This window comes from Osmerus eperlanus, chromosome 24 (assembly GCF_963692335.1).
Source record: "Osmerus eperlanus chromosome 24, fOsmEpe2.1, whole genome shotgun sequence".
NCBI classification, from domain to species: domain Eukaryota; kingdom Metazoa; phylum Chordata; class Actinopteri; order Osmeriformes; family Osmeridae; genus Osmerus; species Osmerus eperlanus.
The window spans coordinates 3573527-3599687 of record NC_085041.1 but is presented as its reverse complement, the minus strand read 5'-3'; the positions used below and the strand labels follow the sequence as shown (position 1 = coordinate 3599687).

The window sequence follows — 26161 nt, the reverse complement described above, 5'->3', positions numbered from 1 at the left end:
GATCAGCTTTACAGTCAATTCAGGATAAGAAAATGGGTATTTTGGCTTGGAGGATAACTGGGAATATGTCCAAACACACACACACCAACACACATACTACACGCACACACAATTAAAAACCAGTTACACTTTGAAACAATTCATACACCAAGCAATTTGGCTTCAACATTTGTTCCCCATGATCTTAGCAGCATTGTAAACTAATATGATTGTCCAGTTAGTGTTGCAGATAAACAGAAAGGAACACCATTTCATTTACTGAGGATATTTTTCTTGTCTAAACATTCACAGGGCTGTCAGAAATTATCTCAGCTCTGCCAGTGGGAGACTCACTTTGCAGGATAGATTTCAGGGCTCCCCCCTTGTGCCCCAAAAAGTAAATAATGCAATTATGTGGGTAAACAAAAACCAAGGTGTGAATACTAACACAGCTGGGCTGGTTGCCTCAGTGAACGAGCAATCGCAAACATTTCTGCATCCGAGGGCCCTGAATTCCACATCACAACGTTAGCGTTTTAAAGGTTATCCGTTCTGTCTCGTTTTGCCCCGCAGAGAAAACATTGGGGGAATATAAGTCCACACCGCCTGCATTTGAAAATATAAATGTGACAAAATAAAAATGAATAGTGCTGAAATCCGTGCAAAGAGCTGGCTCTGGAGCTGAGGTATTCTCCCCCCTTTCAGTGGGAACACTGTGGAAATATACCATAATATCCTGCCATACACGTCCGTCATGCTAACCCCCGATAAATCAGTGCAGCATTAATACCTGTTTAGATGCGCAAGGCTCCCCTTATTTCTCTCTCTTTCTCTTCCCCCTCTTCCAAACCGTCTCTCTGCATCTCTCCCTCGGTCCTGTCTCCCCCTTTCCGTCTCCCTCTCTCCCCCGCGCTGGGGGAGGGAAGGGAGCGAGCTCTGGAGATTTGGAGGTTTTCTGGCTGAGTGGACTTGGCACCAATCAGTGTGCTGCGACTCAGCCGTGCGTGACCAGGGAAAGGGAGAGACCCTCCCTCTCACAAGGACAATCACTGCAATTTCGTGTCATTTTATCGCTACTCCCTCTAACTCCACCCCCCCCCCCCCCCCTGCTTACTGTTGCTATCTACCTCTTGTTTTAAGGCTAGCAAGGTACCCAGGAGGGTTGTTTGGAGACACAGATTGCTCCAATATATAGACCATTCAAAAGCACCGTAGCATCAGCTGGTGTTCCACGCCGCATCGCTTGGTGTATGTAACTGACGGTGGCTGAGCAATTAAAAACAGCTGTCATGTGAGTAAAAACATGCTCAGCTGACTGAGCTGAAGGTGAACATGACTCTGAAGATCTGGCGGTGGGTGGGGTTCAACCGCGCGTGGGTGTGTTCTCCTAACTAAAATTCTCGATGCAAGGGCTCTTGGTAAAACTACTGTTTAAAACACCACCAATTAAGATAGTGCTTTGTTAACAAAAAGCTCGGGACTACATAGTATGTAGTGTGGAGTATGCAATACCTGCTATATATGTATGTAGTATGTGGGTGTAGTATGTAAGTATGTATGGTGTAGGATGTATATACAGGAGTCAGGTTGCTGAGCGGTTAGGGAATCGGGCTAGTAATCTGAAGGTTGCCAGTACGATTCCCGTCCGTGCAAAATGACGTTGTGTCCTTGGGCAAGGCACTTCACCCTACTTGCCTCGGGGGGAATGTCCCTGTACTTACTGTAAGTCGCTCTGGATAAGAGCGTCTGCTAAATGACTAAATGTAATGTCATGTAAATTTAATATGCGTGTCAGCGCGGTGGGCGGTCCTACCTGTGCAAGGCCTGTATCTTATCAGCCGTGATGTCACGCAGCACCTCCTCCAATAGGTCAGTGGTGTCGGTGGGCGGGGTCGGCGCCTGAGCATCGGGCGTTTTAGCATAGTGGCCAATCAGAATCCCCAGAAGGAAGATTCCCGCGGCTCCCAGGAAGTACCTGGATGTCGGATGCGGACAAGCAGAGGACGTACCGTAACTGACCCTGTAGGATGCACAAAGCCTGACTTGGCCTGGTGTCGTGATGCGCGTCGCGGGGAGGTACCTGACCAGATGGCAGCTGGCTCTGCGCTGGCCCTTGCCCGGAGTCCTGGTGAAGTGAGAGATGTAGTTGGGGTCTTCCTGCAGGCGCTCGAAGCGCCCGTGTGGAGAGACGGAGGCTTCCATCAGGTCTGGGTCGGCCTCCGCCCTGGAGGGAGTCCCCCCGTCGGCGCCCCGCTCCAGGCCCGGCCCGGCCCTCCTGCAGCTCCTTCTCCAGGTCCCAGTCCAGGTCCAGGGCTGCGGTCTGGAGCTCCTCCCCCACCAGAGGCCCCGCCCGCTGGGCCCCTCGCACCTTCCTGTACGCCATGCCTTCAGCTGCTGGAAATGTGCACACAAACATCAACATAAAACGCAAACACATCCATTAAATAGTAACAGTTACAGTCTGTACAGCAGGTTCAAACTAGAGGTTAAACAGTATTTAAATCTGCACACAGTACAGTTTATTTAGCTTGCGAGTGGCAACATTATGACATGATATCGCCTCATGATATGAGGCGATTCCCTGGGCTGAGTCGCACTGGTCCGATTTAAGTAATTTAGATAGCATTTAGACCCCAGATTAGATGATTACTCAATACTACAGGGATGCCAAGAAGATAATACTAGCTCTTGGTTAAAAGCTTCTCCGACAAATTGATTGACCAAACCTTTCAACACATCCAGTTCAAGGCAAACGCCAGTGCTTCGGAACCACTGAGATGCATTATCAGGCACTCAGGCCACAGACATTATGGCTTCGGCTTTCATCACAGTAACAATTAAAGGGCTGTGTATTTATGGAGCCAGGCCCTGAGGGTTTGGCCCCTGGCGGCCTCCAGCTCTCCGGGGACCCCATAAGAGTATGCTGGGTTCATGGGGGTCTTAAAGGAGAGCGTTAATGCTGATGGCCTGGAGACCAAATTCATAAAACAGGGCCCAGTGTCTTAGTATACCATCAAATTTAACTATCCTTTTTACTGACAGCGCTATCAAAACCCTGAAAGGCCCAATCGATAACAGGAGGAGGGAACAACTCAAACTGCGTTAAAACTTAGAAGCGCCCTAAAAGCCGTTTTTCCTCAAAGATGTTCCCGTTAAAGAGTGACTTTTAAACATTAGAGGGATAATTGTTGCTATCAAAGCTTACTGGCTGATAGTGAGGAAGAAAGCCAGGCTTTCTTCCAGGCAATACTTTTTTTCTGAGAGCAACATTCAGATGAGAAAATCTTACTTCAAATGGTCAAATGACTTCCAAAAGCAAACTCCCACTAGTGGAGCTCCCATTCTTTGTTGTTAAGAGCTATATCGCACACACTGAGGTGTTTGAAAATAACCTTCTAGAATCTACTATGAGGCTCCCAGGTTTTCAAAGCTCCACAAAACTTCCATTATTTATGCCCGGATGCAGATAAACACCCTGATGCAGAACTGCCCCTTGAACATGCATTCACTAAACTGCACACACACACAGACACAGTAAAACACACCTTGCTTTCACTGGCTAACCTTCTTTCCTGGATCACTTCAAGAAGCTCCTTCACACAGGCTGGTAATGGCCCAGAGCAGACACAACAAGCTTTTATTACACTGCTCTTCTCTCCCTGTAAAGTCCAACAGTCAGAGCTCTAACACTGACAATGCTGCTCTACAATGCATCATGTTAAAAAATAAAATACAATTGTTATCTTTTCTCTTTTCTAGGAAAATGCCAACCAGGACCACAACCTCTATTATAAATGTATGTATGTGTGTGTGTGTGTGTGTGTGTGTGTGTCTGTGTATGTGGACAGATGTTGGGGTGGATGTGAGTAGCTAGGCTGGGGACTGAAAGATGGAGGGCAGGTGATACTGAACACAACAGACGGCACATTCTGAACACAGCAGACGGCACATTCTGAACACAGCAGACGGCACATTCTGAACACAGCAGACGGCACATTCTGAACACAGCAGACGGCACTTTCTGAACACAGCAGACGGCACATTCTGAACACAGCAAACGGCACATTCTGAACACAGCAGACGGCACATTCTGAACACAGCAGACGGCACATTCTGAACACAGCAGACGGCACATTCTGAACACAGCAGACGGCACATTCTGAACACAGCAGACGGCACATTCTGAACACAGCAGACGGCACATTCTGAACACAGCAGACGGCACATTCTGAACACAGCAGACGGCACATTCTGAACACAGCAGACGGCACATTCTGAACACAGCAGACGGCACATTCTGAACACAGCAGACGGCACATTCTGAACACAGCAGACGGCACATTCTGAACACAGCAGACGGCACATTCTGAACACAGCAGACGGCACATTCTGAACACAGCAGACGGCACATTCTGAACACAGCAGACGGCACATTCTGAACACAGCAGACGGCACATTCTGAACACAGCAGACGGCACATTCTGAACACAGCAGACGGCACATTCTGAACACAGCAGACGGCACATTCTGAACACAGCAGACGGCACATTCTGAACACAGCAGACGGCACATTCTGAACACAGCAGACGGCACATTCTGAACACAGCAGACGGCACACCTACTTGTCTCTGTCCTCACCCCCAACCACCCTCCTACTATCTGTCACTACAGGGGCTGCTTGGCCCTCTCACCGCACACCCGTCGCTTAGCGTCCTTGATTGCGTTTCATCTCGAGTTTTTGGGCTTTGAACGTGTCTGCTTGCTCGAGAGCAGACCTAGAGTGATACAGTATAACATTTACAGCGACGGCTCTGTGCGAGGCTGTTTAAAGGACGTCATCTAACAAACAAAACTTGCAGTAGCACCCCGACGCACCAACTTTGACCTTCACAGCCGGAATTCACACCATTGTGGTGTTTTTGTGTGGAGGGTGATGGAGGGATAACAATATTGGTATGCTGAAGAGATTATATATATATATACTCCTTCTTCTTCCTTCTGTCCTCCATCTTTCTTCTTCTTGTCTTTGTGTCTGACATCAGACAGGCCCAGGGAGCTGGGAGCTTAGATGCCGATGACAGACAGCAGAAACAAAGTCGGAGTCCTGCTCTCCCTCTCTCAGCACAGCAGTCAGACAAGTCGGCCTCCTATCTTCCGTAACTATATTGTCTATTTTCTCAAACCATATCAGTGCTGGTGAGGCGGGGACTGAGGAGGGAGGGAGGGGTGGGTGCCAGGGGAGGGGCCAGAGGGCGGGGGGAGGGGGTGAAAACAAAAAAAGGAATAAAGGAAAAAGTTCACGAAAGAAAAGAGTGGGAGTGAGGGACTGACAGAAAGAGAGAAGGGAAGGGAGTGGGGTAGGGAGGGGGAGAGAGCAAGAGAGAGGGAGAGAGGTAGGGAGGGAGAGGGAGAGAGCAAGAGAGAGGGAGAGAGAGAGAGGTAGGGAGGGAGAGGGCAAGAGAGAGAGGAGAGAGAGAGAGAGAGAGAGAGAGAGAGAGAGAGAGAGAGAGAGAGAGAGAGAAGAGAGAGAGAGAGAGAGAGAGAGAGAGAGAGAGAGAGAGAGAGAGAGAGAGAGAAGGGGAAGGAGAGAGGTAGGGAGGGAGGGAGGGAGGGAGAGAGGTAGGGAGGGAGGGGGAGAGAGCAAGAGAGCGAGAGAGCGAGAGAGAGAGTGAGAGAGAGGGAAAGGGAGGGAGGGAGGGGGAGAAGGAGAGTAAATATTTCCCAGAACAGTCCTACTCACCCATCATCACATCTGACACGACCTTGTCAGTTGCCGTAGTTACAGAACATGAAGCCAGCTGTCAATCATTTCTGCGGTTGCACATTATTCCACAGAACAGAAGGGAAAAGCTCCACCAGGGACGCTTCATGAAGAACACTTTGTCAAATTACTCAAATAAAACACCTAAAACTTGTAGCCCACTCCACTCACAGTCCATGTGAAGGCTAAGTTTAACCTAGACAGACAATTGCAACAAATAGAGTATGTATAACAGAAATGCTAAACATTACAATTGGTTGTTGGAAAGAGTGTCTGTACAGAAAATGTTTGTCATGTTAGTAGAAGGAACATAAACATGTTCTGTTTCTATGTGATACAAAAATCTCTAAGAATGTCATACAATTCTACGACAAGGAAAGTATATTTACAGAAGCAAGGCCACGAAACACTGCTCGACCAGGAAGCGGACGGATGTAACTTCCTGTCTAAGCCAGGAGAAGTGAGAACTAAGATGCTTGGCCTGCTATCCCATTTAGAAGAAGCATCTGGTCATGTAGCTCTGAGAATATGTTACTGGCCTTAGGGCCACTGCCACAGAAAAAAAACCTTTATTTTTATAGTGCTTATGAATAAAAGATATCTTCCCTCAGGGTGTTGGGGTAGAGAACTATGCTCTATGGATCCCTACCGCACTAAAACCCCGGCTCGGAGAGACCGTGTCGGTGAATGTCGGACAGGAAAACAATACCACGCAACCGTGTCTGTTTCCTGTCTGGCTTGCTCTCGGATTTAAGTACATTTCCTGCTTTTAAAAGGTCACGAAAAGCCCGTTAGAGAAACAACATCGGCACGAATCGGAGTGGAAGCACTCCTCCTGACCATATTAGCCACTAACACGTCAAAGAGTGTACACAGACACGTTGAAGAGTTCGAAGTCGCCTACAGGGTCCGCTTGGTTGTGGGTTGTGGACGAAACGCATGAACCATCACCGTTGAGTTGCCATTATCATCTCGTCAATAGCAACGCAAGAAGCGCAATTTACAGAACTGAAGTCATCATTAGCAAAGCGTTCCAGAATCAGAAATAATAATAAGAAAAAGAATCCATTCTTTCAAAGTTAACAGGAAAAGCAGGCAATGTTCCTTTGTCCTTTTACAACATTACTGTTATTAGAGAGTGGGTCTTTGTTGTACAGTGTGGTTGAAAAGGCAGGTGTATTCTTTTTTTAAATTTTGTATTATTAGTTTATTTGTCAGGGACAATGCAGCACACATTATTACATACATGAATAACATTGTAGATGTGTTGCATAAAAGGTTTTTAGACAACAGGCTCATTTGCAACCCCAGTCCCTGGTCAGGCCTTTCTAAAAAGTTAAGCAAAATAAAATTTGATGCATAGTGTGAGTTACACAATCATGCAGCAGATGCAATATATTAGTAGATACTGTATCAACGTTTCAGATTCATGACCACATTACACACAACAGCACATCACGTAACAACACAATACATTACAACAGGGACAACAGAGAGTGTGTGCATGTGTGTGCTCCTGCATTTATGGACCTGACTCAGTGGCTACATGTTTGGGTTTCTTTCAGCCAGTGTTTCACTCTAGAACATTCTACGTGCTGTGGAATGGTGTTGCTAGCGATCGGCCGTGTTGGCACACTTCAGGTTAGGGAGGTGGTTTCTCTAAGGAGCTAAAGAGAGAGTCTCTGTGGAGGTAAGCCCCATGCTGGAAGGCACATGGACAGTGACCTCTCTCTGTCTCAGGACACACTTGTGTCTCCCTTAACAACGCGTGCTGCAGGAGCCTATTGGCTCGTTTAACCGTGGTACATCAATAGAGATCTTTCTCCTCCCCGACATTGTGTGACTGACACACACCGACACCTGCCACCCACCCCACACACCCCCCCCCCCCCACACACACACACACACACCAAAACGTATTGTTCCTCCAATCCTCTAATGAAACCAGCTTCATGCCTGGCTGGTGGCATCTCTCTCACACACACACACACACAATCACCAACATGTGGCACCAATGTGCATACCTCTGTTTAAACCCCCCCCCCCCATACACACACACACACACACGGCCCAACACCCCTGCCTCACATCAACACGCTGTGTTTGATCTCCCCCATCCATCTCTGTTTAATCCAGCTTCCAGCACAAATGAAATGCAAATACCAAACCATAACCTGGGGCATCATTTATCTAAATTAGGCCTTTAAGTACGGATCCCCATGGGGCGTCCATATGCTAGCGCAGTTTACTCCATTAGCTTCATTAGCCCATGTCAGACCATTAATTAGAGATCACACTTGTCAGTCAGGGCTCCGCAGACCTGCTTGCTCCCTCTCTCTGTCTCCGTGTCTCTCTGTCTCTCTCTCTCTGTGTCTCTCTGTGTCTCTCTCTGTCTCTCTCTGTCTCTCTCTGTCTCTCTCTGTCTCTCTCTGTCTCTCTCTGTCTCTCTCTGTCTCTCTCTGTCTCTCTCTCTCGATTTATCCCTCTTTTTTGAGGTTTAGGGGTGTGGTACACAACACATTGAATACATGACTGAAAACATATCCACTACTTAACACTTGGTTGAGTCGCAATATCTTATTTTGACAGTCCTCATTGTATGTGCAAATTGTGTACAGACAAGCAGCCAGTCTGTAGATGTGTATCGGTGCCGTCTCAGAGTTGCCAAGGTTACCAGCTGTCCAAAGTTGTGGTCCATTCGTTCAACCCGTTTGTGTCAGTTGTAACGTGACATGTCTGGGGTGAGGAGGAGAGAAAGGTCTCCCCCCCCTCCTGCCCATGGCTCACACGGTGAAGTTCCACTTTGTTGAAAGTCACCCCCCCCCCCCCCCTCACACACACACACACACACTCAAGAAAAGTGCATCTAAATATAGCCAGAATCCATGCTGGTGTTCTCAAACACAGATCACTCATTATCGCCCAACACTGTCACACAAACAGAATGTCACCTTCCTGGGAAAATGAGGTCTTTCCCCTGTGTGACACTCTGATGGATCGTCTCACTGCCTGTCACAAAGGGACTAGAAAAACACAAAGAAATAACGAAGGTTATGTTTGATGCCACAGTGCACCCTGTTCCCTTTCACGCCCGCCACTCTCCCCAGGTACACAATCTCTCTCTCCCCCTCTCTCTCCCTCTCTCTCTCTCTCTCTCTCTCTCACTTATCCACATAGGAAATCAAAGCAAATGTGTGTGTGTGTGTAGCATGAGATAAAGTGTGTAGATATGTACAATAATTGGACTTCGCCACCCCACACACACACTCAGTCCCCCCCCCCCCCCTCGCTCCCCAACACACACACGGACATCTGCCAGACCAAGACTTCCAAATCGAGCATGGCCCCATTCCATCGGCAGGGTATCAATCATTATAACACTGAACAGCACACATGTCCTTCATTCTGTGTGTGACACACACACATAGTAAAGGAACTGGATGAACCACCTCCCGCACACACACACACACACACACACACACACACGCGTAGCCATGGAACTGGATGGAGGGACAGTAGTTCCGCAATGTGCTTCACTTCCTTGCCTGATCTCCACATCGAAACTGCAGCACAGCCATCCGACAGGAAATGCTTTTCATATCGTGTCCCAATGTACCATGATCCAGTGAGCCTGGTTCTATCATTTCAATATGAGGAGGCAGACGTGATGATGGCTCTCCGCGTGCAGAGTACTCACACATAACAGCGCTGGGGGAGGAGGACGGGGCTGGAACCCAGAGAAAGATGCAAGGTGCGCAGGCTGACCAGGTCCTACATCTCCCATCATGCTCTGGGTCCTGAGAGTAATTATATTTAGTCCCGCTACTCTTAACTATGCTCTGGCCCATTTGGCAGTGTGAAGAGACTGGTGTCCCTGGCCATCTGGCTGACACAGTTCCCTCCCTCCCTCTCAATCCTCCTCTCCCCCAACCACCACCCACTCTCTCTCCCTCCTACCCCTATCCCTTCCTTACCTCCCTCCCTCTCTACTCACCACACTTTCCCTCCATCTCCACCTCGTCTCCTTGCTCAGAAAATACACCTTTCACTGCACTCCAAACACTGGTGCTGGCCGGCGCGGGCGGGCGGGCGGGGAGTGGGCGTCGGTGTGCCAGGGCGAACAGATGGCCCTGCAGCAGGTAATAATGACCCAAGACAAACTCTTAAATTGATTATGCCTTCGTGAGGGCATACATACAAAGTATCAGTGGCCACCGACTAGGCAGGGAGGAGATGGGGGGGTGGGGGGGGGGGGTGAGGGGGAGGAGTGGGGTGGCTCAAAGTCAAAATCCTATCAAGACCAAAGGCGACGGGCAATTTAGATAGTACACGCGCACACACACATTCTAAAGTGCCCACAGAAAACATAGGAAAGTGCCCAACTCCCTACACACACACACACACACAAAGGCTAAAGATAGCCAAGTAAAGCTAATTTCCACATTCGGTGGAATTGAATGCCTCTAGCCCACGGCCAAGGAATCCTGCCACAATGTATAATAATTGTCACATGCTGGGTTCACATTTGAATTATTGAGATTGTTCAGAGGCTTCCACAGGCATGTGAGATCAGTGGCTGTTTGCCTCGGGGGTGGGGGGGGGGGGGGGGGCTCTAGGGAGCAGCCAGGCTGGCCTACCTACAGCACCAATTAGCTACTCCTGGAAGACACTTTTGGAGTAAAAATGACAAGAGCATGCCTAAACACACACACACACACACAACCGCACACACAACCCGCAGCCGTGGTGATGCTTCCATTCTGAACTATGGGATGGCAGTGCTGTACGCCTGTGCTGCTTCGCAGGAGCAGGGATTCTGACAGTGCACTGGTGGTGGTTCCGTTTTCCCCACACCTATACGCTCTCTGAACTCGAGGCGCTGACTCAGCGGGTCAAAACACAAGTTTCTGGTGAGCCGGGGAACCTCGGGTCAAATCCTGCCCCATCACCCTGATGAGGTTAGCGGCGCTACAGAGGGGGCTAGCGCCGAGGCCTTTAGCTCAGACAGCCGTCACGGTCTCGCCGCGAGCCACTAAGCACCGCTGGAGCCCATCTCCTGCTCCTGGGGTTTGTTAAAGGTAAGTGGAGGTTGTGGAAGGGGGGACGGGGGGAGTTGGCTTGACGTCCATTTCCAGCTTTACCTTAGTCATCAGCTGCACATAAACCAGGGCTGGATGACTCTGTGGGGAGCTGAACCCGGCTGCCGCGAGCCTTAGCCTCCCGCTCTCTCCTGACGCGTCTCCACGGCCAGCAGAGAGCCAGGGAGACACCCACGGCGGACATATTTCACCCTCTTAAAAAAAAAAAAAAATGTCTTCAATCTCAGGCGCCGGTGCCCTGGACTTGGGGGACCGATAATTTGAGTCTCTCTCGTGTCAGTGGCGTGGGCCCTCGCAGTTAGAGGTTCTTATCGTTTCGGAAATCTATACCCCCACCGGCCATTAGTCCTGCCAGAGGAGAGCAGTGTCTGGTGTGTGTGGTGTGGGGGGGGCCCATCCCCGGGGGGCCCATCAGCAAATAATCCTCTTCACCAGCCAGAGAAGAAGCCAACCATTCATCTTAGCACAGGAGTGGCCAAAGCAATTGATGGGGGGGAGGGGTTGAGTGTGTGTGTGTGTGTGGGGGGGGAGGTAGTGAAAGGTGTGTTTTGTGTGTATTTGAGCTATGCCATGTGCTTGAGGGATGACTACTGCAAAAAAATAATATATAAAGTACAGCTTATTACCAAATTGGGAAAGCATACAGTTGGAGTACTGCACAAGAGTGAGGCTGCAGTTGGCTCAACTTCCTTGTTGGCTGTGAAGTTGTTTTGTGTTCATCAGCAGAGGTCAGGTGACGCTCCGACCTTCCCCCTCCCCTCCCCCTCCCCTCCCCCTCCCCTCCCCCTCCCCTCCCCCTCCCCTCCCCTCTCGCTCCTCCATCTGGTTCAGTCTGTCCATATCCCTACAACATGCTCCTTTTCAACCCTCAACACACCTACACAGGCACACACACACACACACTGTGCACACAGGCACACACACGTACACACAAACCTCGCTTCACTGCTGAAATCCGCATTAGAAAACACCACAGCAAAAACACATCACGCTCCATATCTGCGCCTCTTAGCTCTCTCTGTATTCATTAACAACTACAACAAAATAGGTCATTTATTGCCGGGTCGGACTCCCCGAGGGTCTAGCTGTGGTGGCCTGGGTCTGGTGATGATGCGTGGGGGACATTAGTTAAATCTGTGTTGGGGGGGTGTGTGTGTGTGTGTGTGGAGGTGGGGGGGGGTGGTGGGGATGTGTTGGGGGGGACAAAAAACTAACTTTCCTCCGTCTCGTTATCGTATTAAGTATAAACGAACAACAACAAGAAGAACGTGCTGGACAGAAATCGATTAAGGACACGAATGCATGTTTAAAGCAAGCGAACAATCTGCGTTCCATTTCAACTAACAATATTAGTTGTTGCGTAATTAGCTGCTGCGGGGGTAATTAACAAGACAAAGATAAATAATAAGCCACTTACATTATCCTTAGCCCACTGCCAATTAGGACGCAATTACAACCCGGGCTTCTTAATGTGATGACGTCGTGGGCCGGTCTGTCGGACGCCCCCCCCCCCCCTCTGGCTGGTGGCTACTCTGTACGCGGCGCACGTAAAACACAGCCCTCCACAACAACACTTAGCTGAAGGAAAAGGCCTCCGCAGAGGTCACGCGTAGTGGGGAGAGACTTGTGGGTGCGTGTGTGTACTGTGTCCGCATGTGTGTGTGCGTGCAGCGTGTGCGAGGGGCTCTGTGCGTGCGTCCCGCGTGTGCGAGTGTCGGCCGCCGGTCTTTGTTTTGGGAGACGGCGGCGGAGCCCAAAGCCGGTCATTACGCGGCGCTCGCCGAGCACCGCTCCTGGAGACGCCTCGCTGAGGCCTCGACGATAAGAACAGCCGGGGTCACGACCCCCAGTCCTCCAGTACCTTAATGCACTCCACTCTGACAGAGCGCTGCCTCTCTCCCAGCACCCGAGGAAACAAACACCACGTAAGAACAGAGAGCCGGAGTGGGGGAAAAGGGATCAGAAAGAATAAAGAGGACCAGAATCTCAGAGTCGGATGCAGAAGGGCATGCAGGTGAATGCTTCCGGGCTTCTTTTCAGCATCGATGATTGAGTTTAGACCTTCCATCAAGCGCGTATCTCACACACTGTCAGAAAGGGCCTTTTTAATAGCCCGCCTTGAAAACACGCTGGATTAAGGGCTTATACTGAAGTCCTTAGTTATGCATTACGTATTCATTAGTTTCATAAAAAGCAGCTTGTCGGGGAGGTGAGAGGATGGAACAGTGGGCTCAGTTATTCAGCCGTGTTCAAGCAGGGTTAACTAGAGGTCACTAACAGAATAACACTTCTGATAAAGCACGCTTTTGTTCCTGACACAAATAAACCGCAGCGAAACGGCTAAAAACGCCGATCATATGATTTGAATATAACCTCCTGACATCTGCTGCTGTAGAGAAATGGGGAGTTCCCACACCTGATGAATAGTAACGGGTTGATTCGCAATCGCATGTACACGAGCACACACATCCAGGGACTGGTACAAAGCTCTTTGAGTGATGGTCGCCAGCATCGACGATACACACTGCATCACTATTGACATTTGATATTCATAGCAAAATTAAGGGGGCTTGGAGACACCTAACCATGAAAAAGATGGGAGGTGGTGGAAGGGGTTGTGACATGCCCACCCATACATGAGCTGTACAGACAGACTGGAAGGGGGGGGGGTGGTAGTGGGCCTAAAAATACACTTTCAGATGCAATCTACATGCCACAAAAGGACCTAGCCGAGCAGAAAGATAAATAAATTGGTTTTCTATCGTGGGATGCATATTCAGTGTAGCTTAAACCAGGTCAGAGAGCCCCGTACCTCCCTACAGTCAAGTAGCAACACGGAGGGAGAGAGAGCGCGACGGTGGGGAGGTGGAAGGGACTGATGGAGGGAGAGAGGGATGGAGAGAGAGAGAGAGAGAGAGAGAGAGAGAGAGAGAGAGAGAGAGAGAGAGAGAGAGAGAGAGAGACAGAGAGAGAGAGAGAGAGAGAGAGAGAGAGAGAGGAGAAGTGGAGAGGGATGGAGGGAGGGAGACAAGGGGGCTGGGGTTGAGACTCTTCATGTCAGAGTTGAGGAGAGGCACACACATAGTGGCAACATACAAGCATGTTAAACCCAGAGAGCAGATTCCAATCTGGGCTGACGGAATAGGAAGCAGAATGTGATAACAACAGCTTGCAGCCGGGGGTTTCACGCTTGTGTGCTCACAGCTGGGGCTGCCTGACAGTGCCTGACAGCACTGGATGGGAAAAAGGTATTTTCAAAATGAGACAATAGGAATGGGGAGACAAGCATGTTATAGTATGTTTGTATGTTATTGTCGTTGCCTTTAAACCTGTTAACCACAATTGCATTGTATTGAAATTGTTGAGCATCCAGAGTAAGTTAACCAAGGGTGTTTACATTTGAATGATCTGAATCTACTGATAGGAGTGCGGGACAGTTTGTATTTGTCTACGTTTCAAAAAAACACAACAAAAGGTCACCGGAAGAGGTCGACATGACCTAGCGACGCGGCCGCGAACTTGACGACCAAGGTCCGACCGAGAGGGCCAATCAGAAACAAGGATTAGTGCAGAAAGCGTCCAGGAAGATGGAAGCAGGAAAAGGGAGACACAGCGTGTGGCCGTGGGGCCTGGTGGGGGGGACATGGAACGGGATTGGTTACAGTACATCAAGCAGACAATATCACATCTTCCACAAAAATAACACTATTCATTAGAGCGGCAGATGGAACTGGGACCACCGCCACTCTCTCACCAGGCCTGGCATGTCGAGCACGCTCTCCCAGTAATCATCCAATTGAAAGTTCAATTGGTAACGCTGCATTCCCCAGCACAATTACCAGTGGTGTTTATCTTGTTTCTGGGGTAGCTAGCAAGGATGGAGGAGAAGGATACTTGAAGAAAGACTGTTGGCAAACTGGAAGCGTGTGTTTTACATAAAGCTACGCGAGGATATCGTTCTCTCTCGAACCAAGCATACTTTTGGTTTGCGATTGAACGTTGATTAAACGTTTGTTGCGTTGAGTTTGGCACCACGGTTGAAAACAAGTTTGATGCTGTGCGAGGGGGCTAAACGTGGGAAATGAATGTCTGCCAGGTAGAGCTATTAACGACACTATTAAGCTTATAACTTGCACTCAGGGTAATATAGACTATTGATTTCAGACGGTCTGACAAGGCAGGCTTGTATCGTTTAAGAAAAAATGAAACGATCGGACGGAAATGGCCTTCCGCATGAAAGCCTTGTGTTGTTGTCTGAAGGAGCCCGCTGTGTTGCAGATCACATCTCTGTTTGGCTGTGATAATTCACTAAGCTGATAAGGACACTTGTAGGCTGTCCACCTCTGCCTCTCCGCTAGCTGTTGCCATGACGACAACTAAAACGGCCGTCCGAGTGTCCTTCCCCCACAGAACATCCAGACAGCTTCTGCTGCAGCTGCTAAGGAGGTTTTAAACATGTCGAGTAACAGAGGGTCAAACCTGGACTTGTGTTGACCCTGAAAACCAACAACATAATCTAAGCTGTGGTCAGAAATATAGTGACAAGGACAACTGGAATGGAGCTACAACAAAAAACAACCACATCCAAAAATGATGTAGTAGAAACGAATCCTGTTTCAAATAACGCAGTGGTCTGTATCAGGCTAGAGTTGAGCAAAACAAGCCACGGCGCTGGTAACACAAAACGTGTCGCACAAAAGCGACACAAAACTTGTCGCGAAGGCTGGTGGAACCCTCCACGATGAGAGAAAGCGGCCGTGATCGTTTCCTCCTGTAATCAGGACGTTAGAGCGTGTTAAGCTGGGGATTTCCGCAATGAGAGAGTGTCAGAGGAGATGAGAGCGGGCTGCAAATCCAGCCTCAAATTCAGGGGCCAGCGTGAAGCCCATCCCCCCTCAGCCCCACTGGGGCATCGGAATCGTCCTCTAATGAAACACTTCCAATTACCAGAGCTTCTCGTACTCACAGCTCTGGGGCCCGCAGGGGATTCACACCCAGACTCCCGAGGACCCCGGGGGCTGTCCAGGGAGAACGCCTGCAGGGCCCCCAGACTGCGGACATAATCCCTGGTCAGCTGACCCCCGGTACACAGGAGACCTCCACCGCGCTCGCTTGCTCCCCCAGGATGTTTCATAACACTGCACGTTCACATGGGGGGGGGAATGTAGCACTTAAATCTTGATCACCTGGTCCTCCTCTCTTCACAACGCCGGAGAGGCGACCTCGATTGCGAGCGGTTGAAATTGCGTGCTGTTCTTTTCTCACACCCCGCCCCGGCATCCATTGGTTAGTTTTGTAGAATGTAATTACTGTCGAATCTCTGAAAAATCGATTCTCCGTTGCTCTGGTAAGCTATCTCCATTGTGCTGATGTGGAAATTCTTACACAGTAACGACGATGAAGCCAAGTTTGGACAAAAAGCGTGTGCTAAAATGAGTAATATGTTAAATATAAAAATGTAAAAAGGTTAACTCAACACAAAGAGCTCTCACACAGCTCTTGTTGCATTGGGTGTTTTAAATTCTCTCATCTAAGCATTGGTTTCAGCTGTACTAAGCTAAATGTTCTTAATACAAAAATACAAAAGTGTGTCACGTATTTAAATAGATTTAGACCATCTCCAAATCTATTCCGTCTCCAAAGCCCCACATCATACAAAAACATCATGATGGTATTCTCATGTATGCAAATGATTATTCTAATAGCTAATCTGAACTTTCCCGACCATGCTCTTTAGAATATTGATCTCTAAGCAGGCCTTGTTAGTCTAAAACGCAAGGATATTAAATTATCCATTGTGGATCAATTAATGGAATTACTGTTTGAGGTGCAGCGTCCTTATTAATATGCTAATGTAATCCTGACATGAATATGGGCTAAATCTTCACTGCGAGTCTCTAAACAGAGGACCCAGTGAAGTGGAAAACGCAGTATCAACCCAGAGGTATTTCAATCAACAGATCTGGGGACATGTCTTTGAAACGACTAGCGGGATAATGAACTAATTAGGATACAGTCGGTGTGTCAACATCACTTGCTAGACACCTGGTTTCATCTCGGTGATGAGCAGTGAGTTTCGTGTCAGAGAATGAAGACAGCTCTCTGTCAAAATCCAACAATTTGACGTTGACATATCTTTCAAAAGTCAAAGGTTTGGACTCCAAATTCTGAGTAAATAATGCTAATAATAAATCTAAAACATATACTGAATAAACAATTTTCTATATGAGTGGCATGCGCATGCATACAAATGATTGGGCAAATTAAATGAGGCAAGTTCTTGACTGAAGGTCTGGATAATCTGGGACTGGCGCCCCTCACGGCTGTCTCTCAATCAAACTCTTAATCCCCTGAATCCTGTGATTACCACGCTGCGGAGCCTCTGTTTCAGAGAGAATCTGCGACTGCCGATATGTTTTCCCTTCCAGGATTCCTCTCTGCAAAGATAATTTACATGGATGATGCGGTGTAATTAAGACAAACTTGGGGATAGCATTACCGAGGCAGATATTTTTCCTGATCCTTTTTTTTGATGATGGGAAATCTTAATGACTCTATTAGTCTCCTATGAGGCATTGGGATACGTCTACCAGATGTTGCTTGATATGGAGCTAAGCTGCAGCTGCCCTGCCTCAGTCGATATCACAAGCCCACACTGCTCATACACTCATCGTTGGAGCTAGCAATGGTTTCAGACAGCAAACATCCCATGTCGATGTCTGTTTCTGGAGTAAGAAAAGAAAAAAGCTTTGATATGAAGCATATCTCAATAAAATAACTATAAATAAAACTTTGTTGGGTTGTCGCTGGTTCCAATCTTAACGTGTGTGTGTTCTCTTCAAATAAGGAGTGGAGATGGGTTTTTTCAGGACATGGCTTGGTAAATGTCTGAATTGGTTTCATATTGTATCGCTTTGGAGATTTTAGTCTAACTGTTTTAGGCCCACTTTCCTTCTTTGCATTTCTATTTGTGTCGCTGTGTTTTGGTCTCACCTGAACATCAAATATCGGACTTGTTTTCCTGATGCCTCTTGCCAACAGGCCTCAGCTTTTCCACAGATATGTCCTCAAAATAAGATGCAAGAACTTTTAAATAGGTTGTGGGAATTTTGGGCTGGACAGCATTTGTCGCCAGGGACATTGTTTGGATGTGCAATGAAAGTCTGGGACAGCTCTGGCATTATTGAAAGCCACACAACACTCAATTAACACTTGGTTAGCATTATGGGAGTGCAGCACTCCTGGCCCTTGATTAATATGTTCTCTCTTCCCTTGCCAGTCAATCATGAATCATCCTCTGTTCTGGGGAGAGACAGTTGCCCCCCACTGAGAGGGAGGAGGGGGGGGGGGAGGTGGTGAGGGGGAGAAGGAGGAAGGGGGGAGGCACTTGAGGACGAGTTGGAAAAAACAAGCTCTCTGTTCAAGTTAACCTTCAGCTAGGAGGACTGATTCCCTCCAGAGTTGTCAACAACACAGGATGAATTGTACCGAGAAAAAAAAAACTAGAGACCATAACAGCGTGCCCGGTACGTATTTTTATTGAAACTATTCATAGAAAACTGTGTGGCTTTGAAACGATACACATCCTGTAGTTGTGAAAGCCAGACAGAAGACTGATGCAGATCTGACATGATGGATTCAACTTTTGAAGCTGGGCTGTGTTTCAAACTAGCCTCATATTGAAAATCAACATAAAATATCAACATACTGATTGAAGGACAAATTCGTATTTTGCTTCAGGAAATGCATCCTGGTCAAAAGAGGAACAAGTAACAAGCTAAGAAATGGAAGACACTCTGTCCTCTACATCTGAGCGTGGAGTGAACCAAAAGGTTCCACCCAAAAGCCAAATTTAGACAGAACCACTGACCACGAGGCAGCAGGTGGACACTCTAGTAGCAACAAAATAAAAAGATGTTACAGAACAAACTGATTGACGGGTGCTTTCGGTCTGTTGTGCCCATTTATTCCTCTCAAGAATACATCAGAGATTTCTGAGAGAGCTTCTCTGTCAGGCCCTGTGGTCGGCGGAAAACCACCTGACAAGGAACTAATGAAAATGTCACCGGCTCCTTCCTCCATCTTTACATTTCTCTAAACTCTCGACCACCTGTATTAACATGGGAGACAAGCTGTTTCCCTGTCAGCCCTGACCTCTCCAACAGTATTTGGTTAAAAGGAGAGAAGAGGCTGTTTAAACCTGCATGAGGCCTCCTGTAGCTTGACATAACGTGCTCGTGACTCTGTGAGACAAGGGGGTTCACGGGTTAATGGAAGTCATGGTAACCAGCACGATCACAGACTGAGACAGGGCTGGTCTCCATTCCAGAATCAGAGGAGAATAAAAATGTCAACGCAAGACAGGGTAATAATAATCATCGCATGTGGATATCCTTACATTTTCCGGCTGACACAGAGGTTGTAAGTTACACTTCATTTACATTTTGCTTTGACTGTACTGTGAAGGTCTTTTTTAGAATGCAGTATTAGACAAAAAAGAGCCATCTGAAAAGGTTTCCAGACAAAGATAAATCTTTCTTTTCATTCTCGTGTTCTATTTTGGACCCCTAAATTGTTCTTTCTGACCTGAAAATTGTTCAATAAGAATCCTTAAAACCTGATCTGAAAAGGATCCTGGTAGGTTCAATGCGGGAATGCCCTTTCACACCAAACTGTTACGACTGTTTGAAACACCTTCGTTTGACTGTACACACAACATGCGCGTGCATTCGATGCACATTCTGAAATCACCGCTTCGGTGCGTGCAGAACTGTTCACAGTGCTTCCGCAGTGGGGGGGGGGGGGGGTCCTAGATGCACGCTGGATGGAACCACTCCAGTTCCCTGCTCTTAAGAGGAGTCCCTGGTCAGTCTACCTTGGCTCGGGCATGTCCATTTCCTGCCTTTGCTGGATCGTAAACATTTCATCAGGCCATCTGTATTAAAGCGAGAACCCATTCGGGCGTGAAGCTCATGGGATGCTACAACAATTGCCTGAAACACACAAGCGGTCCCGAAGACACCGTCTTTTGCTGCCAAGGGGAGGGGGTGTAACTCAGCACTGATTGAACTCTCTCTGAACACACACAGAGGGGAGGGGGGGGGGGACAGAGAGAGAGACAGAGGGAAAAGGGGTGATCATGCCTTTCAATTAAATGCCGTTTCAAGATGCCATTTTTACCAAGCATCCACGTAATGTGCTAACCATGATCATTTCCAAAGTCCGTGTAAGTCTAATGGATTTGACTATCACATAGAGTACAGCTAGTCCTTCTCGAGCTATGACACTCTGAAAATCTAATTAGAGCTCAAAAAAGCCATGGAGCCCAGAGATTGTCTGCAAGATCTGTTAATTGCTTAGAGATCTTGGCCCCAATGACTATTCCACTAGGTGGAAATTTCCAATTTATAAGGGTTTTTTGTCTGCCTGGGTTGTGCACCTAGGTGGTTTGTTCATGGCTCAGAGCATTAATCATTTGGCATTATTTATTAGGTCTTCTGATGTGATATCTAAACAAAATGTTAACCTTAACGTGGCCCAAATTAATAGGACTGCGTTCAGTTTATCGGAGCCGAGATACGTTTTTCCATTATAGGTAAAACGGTACATTTGCAATTAAGCAAATCTGTTTACAGCTTTGAGGCATTTTAGCAGTGGATGGAAAACGACACAAATCCCATCAATTAGGGGATTTTCAAGGCCGGAAAATAAACATCATTTTTCTAAATGTGAATGTTGTGTGATAGGCCAAATTAAACGAGACACTGGAGCAGTGTTCATCAGTAACATTGCTGCCCAGTCTCCTCCAATGTATTAGTGCTTGTTTGCCCGAGTTGTAAGCCCTTCCTAACGCATTGTCGTACATTTCCCGGACACTGACCTACTAATGTACCAATCTAAGAAAACAATTTGCAGCCTCGTATGTCTCCATTTTGTGGACATGTTCCAAAACGCCTGACTAGAGTGGAATTGATTCTGTGTGACCGTGATCCACACAGAGTGGAACTGACAGTGATTACAACTGAGTGGACCGGCGCCACCGATCTCACCGGGTCACTTCTCCAACCCGCCCCGCTCTCTGGTGCCTACAACATCGCGTTCGAACCCTCCCCAAGTCCGCAGAAAGACGCAAGCGTTCTCAAACCATGATCCTCCCAGTGTGCGACCATTCCTGTTCCTCGCTGTGGAAAAACCGCCGTGTCAAGAAAGAGGATCAAACATGTGCGGGAGGAGTTTTAATAAGCTTAGATGTAGCTAGCGAACAAGCTGCCAAATGAAGTAGCACTCGACTCATCCAGCTCAGGCCGCAAGCAGAAGCAGCGCAGTATCAGGAAGAAAACATGCCACACGGACGCTTACGCTTGACATCAGAACCACGGGTGCGTCAGTGAGTGGTTTTATCTCAGCAGACTGGACATTTACGCGATAAAAGCTTCAGTGACTGGGTTTTGAGCAGGTCTTCGGGGATTACAATTACAATGGGATTTATTTGATTTGATATATTTTTGTATTTATTTTACTTGCAATTCCACAAAGTGCTTAACAGGTGCCCGTTTAAATTAGCACCCGAGACCCAACCCAACAAAAGCTCCCCTGGAAAGATAGCAATGCTGGCGCCATAAACACAGCCTGTTATGTGTGGAGAGTGTGTTAAAATTCCATGCAGGTGGTGGCAGTAGCCATTTCTAACTTGACATAAAAACAAAGAAACAAATCAGTTTCCCCGTGGCCCCGAAGGAGGGGGCACAGCACAAACCACAGCAGCAGGAAGAAGACGGAATGACGAGTCAGCCCAAAACCAATCTGAAAGAAATGTGAGAACTAATGAAGACAAATCTGCATATCGGAAGTTAAAATCTCTAATTGTCCTCCTTCCATACACAACATGCTGTCTCCTTCCTAAGGACTCTAGGAACCGGAGGCTAGTCGGTACCATTTTATGGATGACTTTGAACATCAGGGGATATCAACTCTCCTTGCCACGCGCAAATCACCTCAGTGTTGTCACTTTGATGACACCGCAGGGTGTCCCCATGTGGCAGCTCTCCACCCCAACGACACAATCAGACACGCGGGGACTGGTGACGGGGGTCTACGGGAAAACACACTCTGAAGTGTTACGTGTGTGTGTGTGTGTGTGTGTGTGGAGGGAGACGTGTTTTCCATGTCCAACACACTTGAATCCAGCTCACTGGCTGAGAGCATGCCTTTTGGACTCTCTTCGGATTAAACCATGAGCTGAAGGAATTTACAGTAGGGCTGCATTACTCCGCAGGCGGCTCGTAGCTATCTTACCCAGCTGACATCATCAGGGCGTGCCAAACTCATTTGACACCCTCCCCCCCCCCCACCCCCCCACCCCTGCTTCTTCCTTCATCCACTGACTACTTCCTTCTCCCCCTCCCTCCCTCTCTCCCCCTCTTATCACCATTGCGTGCTCCGTGTCACTAAACCCCAGATTCCCTCCCCATCCGAGAGGTCGCTTGGCAGGGAAGACATACAGGGAGGGGCAGGCTCCATCCGTCCAGCTCCTGTGGGCAGGCTGAGGGGGAAGGCGGAAGCCGTGTGGGGTTAAGATGCTACATGCCTGGGACGCTTGTGGGCTGCGCACGGCGTGGGGAGGACGACACAAGAGCACTACGACGGGATTAGGGTTAAGACCTCGGACACGTTACGGCTAATGTGGTTTTTCTGCTGCGCTATACTACGCACAAGCTTCACAGGATGGGGAGGGAATGGAGATGGAAGGGCTGAGACGGGGAGGCAGGGGTGGAGGATGAGAGGGAGGGATGGAGGGAGGGAGGAGAGAGGGAAGGAGGAAGTAAAGAGGGAGGGAGAAGAGAGGGAGGGACGATGGGAGAAGAGGAAACAAAGGAGCATAAGAGGAGAGAAGGAGACAGGAAGTAGGGGGCAGTGGGGGAGGAAGGAAGGCAACATGAAGGCGAGTCTGTCCTTCATCCTTCGCTCTTTCCCTGGTTCCTGGCTGAGGCCTGTGTGCAGGGCCTGTGAAGGTGTCAGGGCTCCGGAGAAGGAATCTGTCACCCGGAGACACGATGGAACATCCCAGACCAGGCGCTTAAACACGACAAACTGTTTCCTCTCGACACAAACATTGTTTCTCAGCCCTGCTCGGGGATATGTTCTGTACAGCAGGCAGACAGGTCTCCAGCCTGATCTTGAAGGGCATCTTTTATCATTTCTGACTGCTTTTTATAGGAGGAGTGAGTATACACCCCATGGTTGGTACACTGGGCCTCAGGGTGGCCCTCTGAACACAATGCTACCTGTCACACACACACACATACAGGAACACGCACACACACACATACAGGAACACGCACACACACATACAGGAACACGCACACACACATACAGGAACACGCACACACACATACAGGAACACGCATACACACACTCACATTCAAACACTTATCTGATATGTCAAATACATAAGAGTTTTATATAGTAAGTTCAATATTTGAGAACAACCTTGGATCTCAAAGTAAATTGAGTGGCAAATTTCAAATCTTGCATTTTCATTTTGTAACAGAAAACATTCGGATGCAGCGATAAACAAAAACAAATTGGGGAAACACAGTAGATTATAGTCAACACAGTATATTAGGAGGCCCGATGTCAATCTAGAGAGTAGAGACAGGAACAAATAAACACAAATCCACGATAAACAGAATCACAGAGCCCAAACCCGACTTTCTAAATAACCGTGAAAGGCACAGGGACCAGGAAAACGCGACAAATCAAGCAGAAACCCACATCCATCATTCCATAAAGCCAGCCACAGTCCCTGCCTGAGCCTCTACATTAGCAGCGAGTTGTAAACTGGAAGTGTTAACTCAATGCTAACAACAGAACCACAGGCCATGCTACTGCACACTGTACTGTGTCACAGAGACCCGGCTCATTTATCCACACTGGCTCCAGCGCTGCGCTACGCTCACATCACCGCGACCGTTTGCGAGCCAAGAGCTTGTGACACGCCAACACCATTTATCAGCACACGCTTAGACCTGTTAAGGGACAACTACAATCACTGTTGATTATCAACTAAATCATTCCATGTAGTATTTAATGGATTATTGTAAAAGAAAATACACTGGTATTTTGTGGCATCACAATAAACTTTCGTGTAGGAGAGGCTGGAGGACTTGAAAACACTGAAACCGCTACAAATAACACACACACACGGCAGCGAGTTTCATCTGAGTGTTTCGAACGGAAAGTCAAAGTCTAGCGTCCCTTCGGTGGGTGTTGTAGAAAGTTCCAGTTTGAATAACCGCTCTCTCCCCACAAAGAAGAGGGGATCTGCCGTGTTGGCATTGTTTAATAGCTTCCTTCATACCCCAACGATAATAACCGCTCTCTGTATTCAAAACTCCACTCCATTCATCTTAGCTCGACTTCATTCATTTCCGAGCCCCAGATAACTTGGGCGAGGGAAGTGCTGCCTCAGCTCTCCAGACATTCCTTCTGCTGTGCCACAGAGTTCCAAGTCGCCGTGGCACAATGGGCCAATCTGCTGCTCACGCAGGATCGCATGGCCAGACCCGATCCCAGAGGAATTCAGGCGTCGCACCCCCGACACACACTGGATACGGCCGCTAAATCAAACACGCTTTATCTGAACTGGCGTGCACTGCCCACGCAGGTCTGAGCCGAGCTGACGCAACTATTGGACGGGATAACCTCCCACAGGAAGTCATGAGAGCCTTACCGTACCTGGCACACAGGAAGAGGGCCTCTGGGTCGTCGACGTGTCCACGCAGCCCACTCTCCCGTGCCTCTCAGGTCCCTCGGAGGGCATGTCTCTTTAAGAGCCGAGCGCCTGAGAGGACTAGGGGGGGCCCGCTGGTCTCTCCGCCCGCTGGTCTCTCCGCGTGGCTCCGTCCGGCCCGTGTGAGTTACGAGGGGTTGTTCCCAGAGACACTTAACGGCTTAACCGTAAACGCTAGAGGGGAGGTCAGACTTTTTTTTCTTCGCCGCTGATCTAATTGTGCGCCGCGTCCGAGGGTGCCATCACGAGTGGACTGGCGTCGCACCCAACCACATTAGCTCCCTAACTGCGTTACCTTGAGGCAGGGCGAGCTCAGCGGTTCATATTATGTGGTCCTACCGGTCACTGTCAACAGACACTACATTACGGTCTGGAAGAGATGGGATTTCCTGTAAGAAGAAAAAATACAAACTGTTTACCCACTTCACTGTCTCTGTGTCGGATGATGTTATTACAACTGTTTTATACGATATTACTTGTCTCGGTTTAGACAGATAGCACAGTCGAGGACGGTTCTGTTTATCAACTGGAGAGTCATTCCCTCGTGAGATTTAAAGCAGTGTTACATTTAGTCATTTAGCAGATGCTCTTATCCAGAGCGACTTACAGTAAGTACAGGGACATTCCCCCCGAGGCAAGTAGGGTGAAGTGCCTTGCCCAAGGACACAATGTCAGTTGGCATGACCGGGAATCGAACTGGCAACCTTCAGATTACTAGCCCGACTCCCTCACCGCTCAGCCATCTGACTCCCCAGCTTAAACACTGTTGCTGTATGTAATAAACACAGCTTGGAGAAAGTGTGTGAGGTCGCCCTGTTGCCAGGCAGAAAACAGAAATGGAGGTCACGTGTGTTAGCACGCACCCCCCCCCACCCCCCCAAAAAAAGAAGCTTTTTTCTTTTTTTAAACAGCGGGGGGACGGGCAAGCGAGGGGGGGCGTTGTTAGGGAGGTATTCATCACAGAGGCTGATTTCACCGAGGTGGCGAACCTCCAGCCGTGTGCACCTGACGCATCGAAACCATTAGCCAGCATATCCTCCTCAGAGACGCCCCCCCCCCCCAAACAAAGACAGGAGGAGAGAGCAGGGGCGGGAGAAGGCGCTGACACCACAGCTAATGAAGAGAGCTGAACACAGGCTGGCCTGGGCAGGGCTGAGCCCCAGCGGTGCTGGGGGGGGGGGGGGGGGGGGGGGGGGGGGGGGGGGGGCGTTAGAGGGGTGGGTGGGGTAGGGCGGGCGGTGCCAAGTGTGGGTAGCGGTAGAGGTGTGGATGGTGAGGGAGGGGGTTGGGAGGGGGGGGGGGTGGTTGCATGCACGGCAGCCATGGCTGTTATTGACTGTATTGGAGGCTATAAATCATGGGAGCCGGCCGGCGTGCGTGTGAACGCCCAGTGCTCCGCTGGATGACTGCGGCGCCTTCCAATCTGCTCTGAGGTCAGCGATGCAGTGGACTGGACAGAAGGCTTCGAACGCCACGCTAACCACTGCTGCAGTGTCCCGAGAACAGGGACTCGGCCAGTCTCACACCTCC

General features: G+C 48.8%; 1 long non-coding RNA gene across 1 annotated transcript in view; it reads right to left on the bottom strand.

Moving 5' to 3' along the window:
- Positions 1-1796: 1796 nt before the first annotated feature.
- LOC134011203 (uncharacterized) overlaps positions 1797-26161 on the bottom strand; it is a 40122-nt gene continuing 15757 nt past the window's right edge. Inside the window, exons 4-5 of the long non-coding RNA XR_009928387.1 lie at positions 2060-2373; positions 1797-1954 (exon numbers count right to left, since the gene is read on the bottom strand). This is a non-coding gene — a long non-coding RNA (uncharacterized LOC134011203). The remainder of the gene's footprint in view (positions 1955-2059; positions 2374-26161) is intronic.